Raw genomic sequence first — 9,637 nt, 5'->3', positions numbered from 1 at the left:
TTATCTCTAGCATAGGTATTATGCAACTAATAAGCATTTGAACCAACAGATATATAAATCAAGAATACGAAACAGGCATGCATATATACCATATCACATGCTCCAATATATCGCAAGAATTTGCTAATAACAAATATGCATTTATCACAAGATCATGCATATACACATATACATCACAACAACAGTTATACGGGTAGAAAACTTGCCTGAGTGACTGGGGGTTACAAATGGCTTGGGACGAGTCTGGTAACCTATAAACAACATATAAGTTGGAATTAAACCAAAGTCACTTATAATTCTATACTTTAACCAATTTAGACTCTAACGCTCGCTTTGCACTTAACGATTCACTTAAGTCGCTCGAGTACCCTCGACTCCACCATTTTTAGTAAATTAACCATTATGAGTTTTAAGGCGATTCTTTCGCGAGTGTCTTACCAACAGCCTATTACACTTTACATAAGTGTTTCATACTCCAATTAGTCTTTTAAGGTCTTTAACCTATGTTTCAAAATAAGGCGAGGGGTAATGGTTCGTTCGGGAAACGTCGTTACTTAAAACGGCCGTTTCTCCTAAACCGTACATCGGAATCAAACGAACCACATATCAAAACGAAGCTCGTAACATGAACTATCTAATGATGGCAATGGTCAAAACCTAGCAGGGAGTTCTCGGGTCCTAATTTTAAGAAAAAAACAGCCTAAAGTAAATCGGACATTACGACGGCTATGTTTACGTGATTTCCCAATTTAAAACACTCCAATTCAACCCACAATCAATCCACAATCACAACCCAATCAAAACTCCCTCCATACTTCATCATAACAGCCCTAAAAACTCAACATTAACAATTTATACTTATTCTTAAACTTGAATTTAAAACTATACTTAAGTCCTTTAACTAATCAACAAGATTTCAACATCCAATTCACTACAACTCCCTCCCAAACTCTAAACATACAAGCATCAAGCTTCTCTTTTACCATAAAAATCAAAACCATCCTAATATACAAAGTAAAGTTAGGGTTTGGAGATGTTATACCTTCCTTGAAGTGATTTGAGTAGCTAGGAAGCCTTAAGAAGCCTTGAGATATCTTAGGGATGCTTGGATCTTAAAGGAAAAACAAAGAAAATCAAGTTAAAAATCTTGAAATCACTATTCATTATCTTCTTCATTGATTTCTTGGAAGAGATTGAGAATGAATTGGAGGCTTAAACTTATAGGATAGCCATATCTTTGCATAAGGAGTATTAGATAATTACCTTACTAATTAAGGAAGCTTGGAACTCGAATTTTCAATTTTCCTCCTTGAAATGAAGAGAAAAGCCGAGAGCTTCTTGATGAAGAAGTGAAATGATTTTTGTGTTTGTGAGTTGTTTTGCCTAGCTTGGTTGCTTTTGATTTGTTTTTGGTTAATTACCTTTTTAACCTTGAACTTTGTGTGGTTTTAAATCAACCACACCTCCTTCCCCTTATGTCATGCTTATGTCACCTTGTGATGTCATCCTCCCTCACTTGCCCTCTTCTTATTGGTTGGATGACCTCATCATCCCTAACCTCCTTGATTAACTCCTAATTGTTTGCCTAATGACCGCTGATCTGTTATACGGTTCGCTTAACTTTCGTTCTCGTTTCTCGTTTGAGGGATCATACCTGGGATCTTATTACTTGGGTTTCCTTAACCTTTCTCAATATATTATATTCCTTTTATGATCCTCTCTTATAATCCTTTAATTTAAATCCTTTTGATCCTGTTACCTTATACTCAATTCTTTCTGTATCTAGTGGATTTCCGGGAAAAATCAAAGTGTTCGGAATTGGATTCTGACGATCTTTACATACACTTATATACAATATAGAGTACCAATAAAATCTCAGAATATCCATATACGAACCCCTACATAGTGTGGCATGAAAAGTTTTCTTGTTCAGAAATATCAGCAAAAACACTATTCATAAGGGTTACAAAAAGTTCAAAATTTTGGGGTTATTACATAATCAAAACTCTTTTATCACAATAGCAACCTTGTTGCGAATATAAAACATACCACAGAGCCGGATCCCTCAGGTTTTGTGCGAATATTTAAATCCCCTTTGAAAGGAAGATCATAAATATAAAAATGAGTTTTGGGATCCGCTCTAACTTTTAAAATCATTTTGAAGACTCGCAAAACATTTTTAAGAATGTTTGGAGTTATGCTGATTTAATAAGATAAATCAGTCCCAATATATTAGAAAATATCTGAATATTATTATTTAAATAATATTCCCATAAAGAATAATCTTTATAAAAATAATTGAAGTAGAAGTTGTAAAACTTATACTTGAAATGAATATTAAATAACCAAAGATATACTTATAGGAAAGTACTATCTTTATTTGAATAATCAAAAGTAAGTTTGATTATCGACACATTATTCTTTAATAAAATTAAAAATAATAATTAGTAAATAATCGGAGTCATAAGTCCTCGAATGAATATTCAAAATAATATGCATTAATAAAATAAACGGGGTCATAAGCCCTCGAATGAATATTCAAAATAATATTCATTAATAAAATAAACGGGGTCATAAGCCCTCGAATGAATTTTCAAAGTAATATTCATTAATAAAATAAAGTTATCAAATAAACCTTATTCGATTCATAGTTTTGAAAACTATATCTATATATATATACATAAATATATATAATATACTCGGGAGCATCGACTCCCGGTTTTAGAAAAATATTCACCTTTGGGTCCCCCTATACTAAGGGTATATGCAAATACCTCTTATCTCTAGCATATGTATTATCAACTAAATCAACAGATATATGTATCAAGATTACGAAACAGGCATGCATATATACCATATCACATGCTACAATATATCGCAAGAATTTGCTAATTTAACCATCATGCATCTATCACAAGATAATGCATATACATATGTATACATCACAACAACAGTATAACGGGTAGAAAACTTGCCTGAGTGCTCCCGGATAGACTTAAGCTTAGAGTGGGTCCGATAACCTATGAACAAAAACATAAGTCGGAATTAAACCCCGGTCGCTTAAGAAACTAGACTTTAACCATTTAGAGTCCTAATGTTCGCTTTCGCGCTTAACGATTACCTTAAGTCGCTCGAGTACTCTCGGCTCCACCATTTTTAATAAATTAACCATTAAGGGTTTTAAGGAAATTCTTTCGCGAGTACCTTACCAACTGCCTAATCCACTTTAAATGATTGTTTCTTACCCCAATTAGTCATTTAAGGTCCTTAACCAAGGTTTCAAAGTAACGCGAGGGGTAATGGTTCGGTCGCGAAACGCCGTTACTTAAAACGGTCGTTTCTCCTAAACCGTACATCGGAATCAAATGAACTACATATCAAAACGAAGCTCGTACCATGAACTATCTAATTATGGCAATGGTCAAAACCTAGCAGTGAGTTTACGGGTCCTAATGTTAAGAACAAAAATAGCCTAAAGTAAATCGGGCATTCGACGACTATGTTTACGCGATTACCCAAATTTAAAACACTCCAATTCAACCCACAATCAATCCACAATCACAACCCAATCAAAACTCCATCCATACTACATAATAACAGCCCCAACAACTCAACATTAACAATTTATACTTATTCCCCACATGAACTAAAAGCTTTACTTAAGTTCTTTAACTAATCAACAAGATTTACAACTCCAAACACATCACAAAACCAACCAATCTCTAAATACACAATAACCATGCCTCTCATGAACCATACCAAACATACTAACTCTAATTTATACAAAAGTAGGGCTAGGGTATGAGATTATACCTTCCTTGGTGAGTAAAAGTACTAGGGAGCTTGGAATCACCCTTGAAAATCCTTACCAAAGCTATATCTAAACAAAAACACAAGATTAAAATTTCAAGTTCTTGAAAAACACTATTCACCAAGAACTTTGATGAATTGATTAGCTATGATAAACATGTAATCTTGAGCTTAAACTTATGGCTCATCTAAGTTATGAATTATAGAAGCTAAAGAAACAAACCTCTTGAATTATGAAGGTGTGTAGCTTAAGTTTTGAAAAATTTCCCTTGCTTTTCCATGGAAAAGCCGAGAGCTTGATGAAGAAAATGGAGTGTTTTGTATTTTTTTATGGTTTGTTTTGATTTGCCTTGGTTGGTTGACTTTTGTTTTGCTTTAATCATTTTTAACCATGAAAAAAATTGTGTGGTTATAAATCAACCACACCTCCTTCCCTTATGTCATGCTTATGTCACCTTTCCTATGTCATCTTGTTGGTTTGATGACATCATCATCCCTAACCTCCTTGATTAACTCTTAATTGCTTACCTAATGACCACTGATCTGTTATACGGTTCGCTTAACTTTCGTTCTCGTTTATCGGTTGAGGGATCATACCCGGGATTTTATTACTTGGGTTCCCTTAACCTTTCTCAATACATTATATTCCTTTTTATGATCCTCTCTTATAATTCTTGAATTTAAATCCTTTCAATCATGTTACCTTATACTCAATTCTTTCGGTATCTGGTGGATTCTCGGGAAAAATCAAAAGGTTCAAATTTGGATTCTGACGATCTTTACATACACTTATATACCACATAGAGTACTAATAATATCCCAGAAGATCAATAAAAGAACCCCTACATAGTGTGGCATGAAAAGTTTTCTTATTCAGCATAACACTATTCATAAGGGTTTCAAAAATTCCAAAAATTGGGGTTATTACATTGATGCCTCTAAGAATGAAATGACTCAAAACAGAGCTTGAATAAATCCCACAAACCAACTCACAAACCAGAAACGTGCGTGTGTGGGATGCTTAACAGATATACTGTCGATACTAGATCAATAACCATAACGTATCTTTCATCAAAACAATCACAAGTTTATAACTAGAATAGATGTTAAACGCATAATGACTCACGACACCTCCTTCATACTAGAGTTATACAAGGATTCATGCTATTATTGAACACATAACAAAGATGCTTACTTGACCGTGCAATGAATGAGGTCCCAAAAAACTTATATAATAATACCCATGTAGCGAGCTTTAGGTTAGCTGATCCCAGACTATAAAAGCCTTTGGTCACTAGGAACAAAGTCCCCTAGAACCTAATAAGTCGAGTATTAAAGAGCTCACTCTTGATCAATTATGCATAAACACATATTTTTTTCTCTTTCTTCTTCTTTTTTTCAACAATTTCTGAATGAGTCCGTTTCGCTCCATCTTATTAAACCCTAGACTACTCATAAAAATATGAGCCGCCTACTAGCCATTTGACGCCTAGCCTTACAACAACTAGCAATGAAATCCAAGTTCTTCTCTAGTTTAAAAATTCAGTGTTCTTTTTGTCATTACGAGAATACCAAAAATTTTAAATATAACCAAGTGATTAAATCTCAACAACAAACAAGTATGATAATGATCTAGATCAAAAGCAACCCTATAAGACTTTGTGAAAGTATTTGTTTCTGGCATGCAAATCAATTCATTAGGACTTAAACATCCCTCTATTCGTCATCACTACACTCACATCAACATCAACAAATCAATCATAAATAGCTCACTCTAAGGGATCATGTTATATGCATGCATATGCAACTATATGGACTCACACAATAACACAAACAAACATGCAAACAAATATGTCCTAAATGAACAATCATGCAAAAATATGAATGAACTATAACTAAACATGCAATATGAATTTATATGGACATAACACACACTAGTAATCCTTAGATTATCACCCCCAAACTTAAAATTTTCAATGTCCTCATTGAAGGTAATAATAAGGATTTCAGGAAAACCTAGTTAGCGGGAAGATCACCATCATCGGGTGGAGGATCAGGTGGCCAATCAACCTCGACACCAGTGTCTTAGGAAACAGTACCGAGTGCGTATGTCAAATCCACATCAAAATGATAGTGAATGTCGTGCATGGCCTCCATACGCCTAGTCAATCGCCTGTACTGCTCATCACCAACACCAGTCCTATCAACTGCCTGCTACACATGAGAAGAACCCTCTATAGGCATGGGAGGATCCGTACGGCCACTATCTACATCCTCAAAAATATTTTCCAACCCCTTATCATGGGGCGCATATAAGAATGCATAACTCAAGTGATCTGGTAGTGGGTTGAGCTCAAGTGTGGGAGCTTCTTCAATCGACGGCTCGAGACGCTCCTGAGAAATTTTCAGCTCTGCTAACCCAAGAGAATCGAATGGCATATCCAACTTCCTCTTCCCAAGAGGTCCATTCAAAACATGCAGTTGTTTTGCTCCTTCTTCATCTTTACTATAAGACTCCCCTGTTAAGGATCTCTCTAAGGTATCTAATTGGCAATTGCTCAAGTTCCGAATTCACGATAGAGTCAACCCACTCTACTTTAAAGCACTCCTCTTTAGCTGTGGGTAACTTTATTGCTTTGAACACATTAAAAGTGGCCTTCTGATCATGAACCTTCATCGTAAGCTCTCCTTTTTGCACATCGATCATAGTTCGGCCTGTAACCAAGAATGGTCTTCCCAAGATGATGGGAATCTTCTTATCTTCCTCGAAATCAAGAATTACAAAGTCAGCAGGGAAGATGAGTTTATCCACCTTGACCAAGACATCCTCCACTATATCTCGTGGATAAGCGATGGAACGATCATCTAGTTGCAATGACATGAATGTTGGTTTTGGATCAGGCATACCAAGCTTCTTGAAGATAGACAAGGGCATCAGATTGATGCTAACTCCCAAATCACATAAACACTTGTTGAACGACAAGGTTCCAATAGTGCAAGGAATAGTGAAGCTTCCGGGATCTTTAAGCTTTGGAGGCAACTTCTGTTGCAGCACATCACTGCATTCCTCCGTAAGAGCAATGGTCTCTAAGTCATCGAGCTTCACTTTTCGAGAGAGAATACCTTTCATAACTTCACATAGCTAGGCATTTGTTTAAGAGCTTATGCGAAAGGTATGTTGATATGAAGTTTGTTGAACACCTCTAGAAACTTAGCAAATTGCTTATCCAACTTTTGCTTCTACAGCCGCTTAGGAAAAGGAGGTGGAGGATAGACTTGTTTCTCCCCTATATTATCCTCAGGAGGAGTGTGTTCCATACTTTTCTTTCTTGATTCCACTACTGCTTCCTTCTGCACATCTTCTTCAGTCAAAACTTCAGATTCTGGAACTTGAGATTTTTTAGGGCTTGCAACCTTCCCAGACCTCAATGTAATTGCCTTAACCTGCTCTTCTGCTTCCCTCTTACCTGGAACTTCTGTATCACTAGAAAGCGATCCTGGTAGTCAATTTAATAAGGTGTTAGCAATTTGTCTTATCTGGTTCTCCAGAATCTTGATAGAATCAGTCTAGCTTTGACATATAAGAGCCTGGTTTTTGCACATAAGTCTCAACTCCAAGTCAGATTTTTCTTTCGAATATAGACCTACACCTTCATGAGTTTGAAGTTGGAGTTGTTTTATTGGTGCGAGTTGTTGCTGAAAATCAGGAGGATTAAATTGCTTGTTTTCAAACTGCTGGAACGGCGGTTGCATCGTATTCTGATTGTTGCTCCAGCTGAACTTAGGATGATTCCAGTTGTCAGGATGATAAGTATCTGGAACTGGTTGCTGCGATCTCTGAAAGTTGCTCACAAACTGAGCTGATTTACTAGATATAACGCATTGCTCCGTCGCATGTGAACCTGCACACAGCTCACAAACACTAGTTATCTGATTCACACCATAGTTAGCCAGAGAATCGATCTTCATAGACAACGCCATTAGTTGAGCAATGATAGCCGTAGCTATATCCACTTCAAGAACTCCTGCTACCTTGCCATTTGGTAATCTCTGGGTTGGATACTGATATTCATTAACAGCCATTAGTTCAATTAGGTTATAAGCTTCCTTATAGCTCTTTTCCCATAATTCTCCACCTGATGCTGCGTCGAGCATGGGTCTTGACTGTGCTCCCAACCCGTTATAGAAGCAATTGATGATCATCCAATCAAGCATTCCATGATGAGGACACTTCCTAAGCATCTCCTTGTAGCCCTCCCAAGCTTCACATAGAGATTCTACCGATTGTTACGTAAATTGAGTAAGAGCATTTCTGATTGCAGATGTCTTCGCCATTGGGAAGAATTTAGTTAGAAACTTCTGAGCAAAATCCTCCCAAGTGGTGATGGAACCTGCTGATAGAGAATGTAACCAGCACTTAGCTTTATCCGTCAGAGAGAATGGGAAAAGTCTCAGCTTTATAGCATCTTCAGAAACACCATTGAACTTGAAGGTGTCGCAGATCTCAATGAAATCCCTAATGTGCATATTGGGATCTTCCATTGGAGAACCCCCAAACTGGATTGAATTCTGCACCCACTAAATTATGTCAGGCTTGATCTCAAAGGTATTAGTTGTGATAGCTGGCATGGCAATGCTAGATTGAATATCATTGATCTTGGGTTGAGAAAAATCCATCAATGCTTTCATTCATGCTACTGGATCTCCCATTGTAATGAGTACCTGAAACACAAATAAGTAAACTGTGAAAGTAAAAGAATCTGAGTCAATGAACTTTAACGACCACTGATGACAAGCACATAAACTAAAAATTAACACCGAGTCCCCAATAGTGGCGCCAAAAACTTGTTAGGGAGAAAACACGCGCTAAAATTTATGCAAGTATACGCGTTCGCAAGTAGTATAAGATATAGACCAGATTCGTTCCCACAGAGACTGGTTTAGGTTAAGTTCAATTTATGCACTTATGCAACAATGGTATGGTTATCATTCAATGCTAAGACAAATAAAAAATTGGGTTTTGATTAAACTAAGAGATTATATTAAATAACATTAACTAAGAGAATTGGGGTTGAATTAATATATATGACAAACATGGGATTCTAACTTCATTACTACTTCATTCAAAGTCATTGTTCTTGACCTTGGCATGCAACGGTGATGACACTAATCAGATACCACGAAACTAGTAAACGTAATGTCGTTGTACGAATACCCTACTACCAGACATCCACAAAAGAGATAGAAGCTGAGTAGACACCAATTATATTGAGACCCTATATGTCTATAGAATTTGACAACATAAAAGTTTAATGAGCAAGTTATCTATCATGATTACATAGGGCAAGTAAGATGATTAAAATTATCTACGAATCATGTATAACGAAGACATGAACCTATGCTAGCATGGCATGTTCTAAATCTCTATATTCACTATCGCTTCAATAGAGATTAAAACGCTATCTTATATGTTAGCTACGCACATATGACGAATAAGCATAACCAATACTAGGATATCAATCAATCACCACACACCAAGATATTGAAACAAATTAACTATAGAAATCCATAAGTAAATCCGTTAGAACCGCAAGATAACGATTAGTTCATAACTGAACTCATTGTCACCATGGGTTCCAATGAAAGCATGATAATAAATAATATAAGAGTGCTAGGGTTCAAAGACAAATCGAAAACAAGCATCCAAGTATCCACTATATTGAAGAAAACAAGAGTCTTCTTCTTCGTAGCCTCCTCGTGCTCTCTAGGTCTTCTTATTGCTCTCCCAGGTCTCCTTGTTGTTTATAACATTTTTATGGGTATATAT

General features: G+C 36.2%; 1 non-coding gene across 1 annotated transcript; it reads left to right on the top strand.

Moving 5' to 3' along the window:
* The first annotated feature begins 8,023 nt into the window (after window positions 1-8,023).
* LOC141710380 (small nucleolar RNA R71) lies at window positions 8,024-8,130 on the top strand. The gene has a single exon (XR_012570904.1). It is a non-coding gene; the product is annotated as a small nucleolar RNA R71 (small nucleolar RNA).
* Window positions 8,131-9,637: the final 1,507 nt, after the last annotated feature.

This window comes from Apium graveolens, chromosome 2 (assembly GCF_009905375.1).
Source record: "Apium graveolens cultivar Ventura chromosome 2, ASM990537v1, whole genome shotgun sequence".
In the NCBI taxonomy this organism is placed as follows: Eukaryota; Viridiplantae; Streptophyta; class Magnoliopsida; order Apiales; family Apiaceae; genus Apium; species Apium graveolens.
This window is presented reverse-complemented; position numbering and strand designations above follow the sequence as displayed.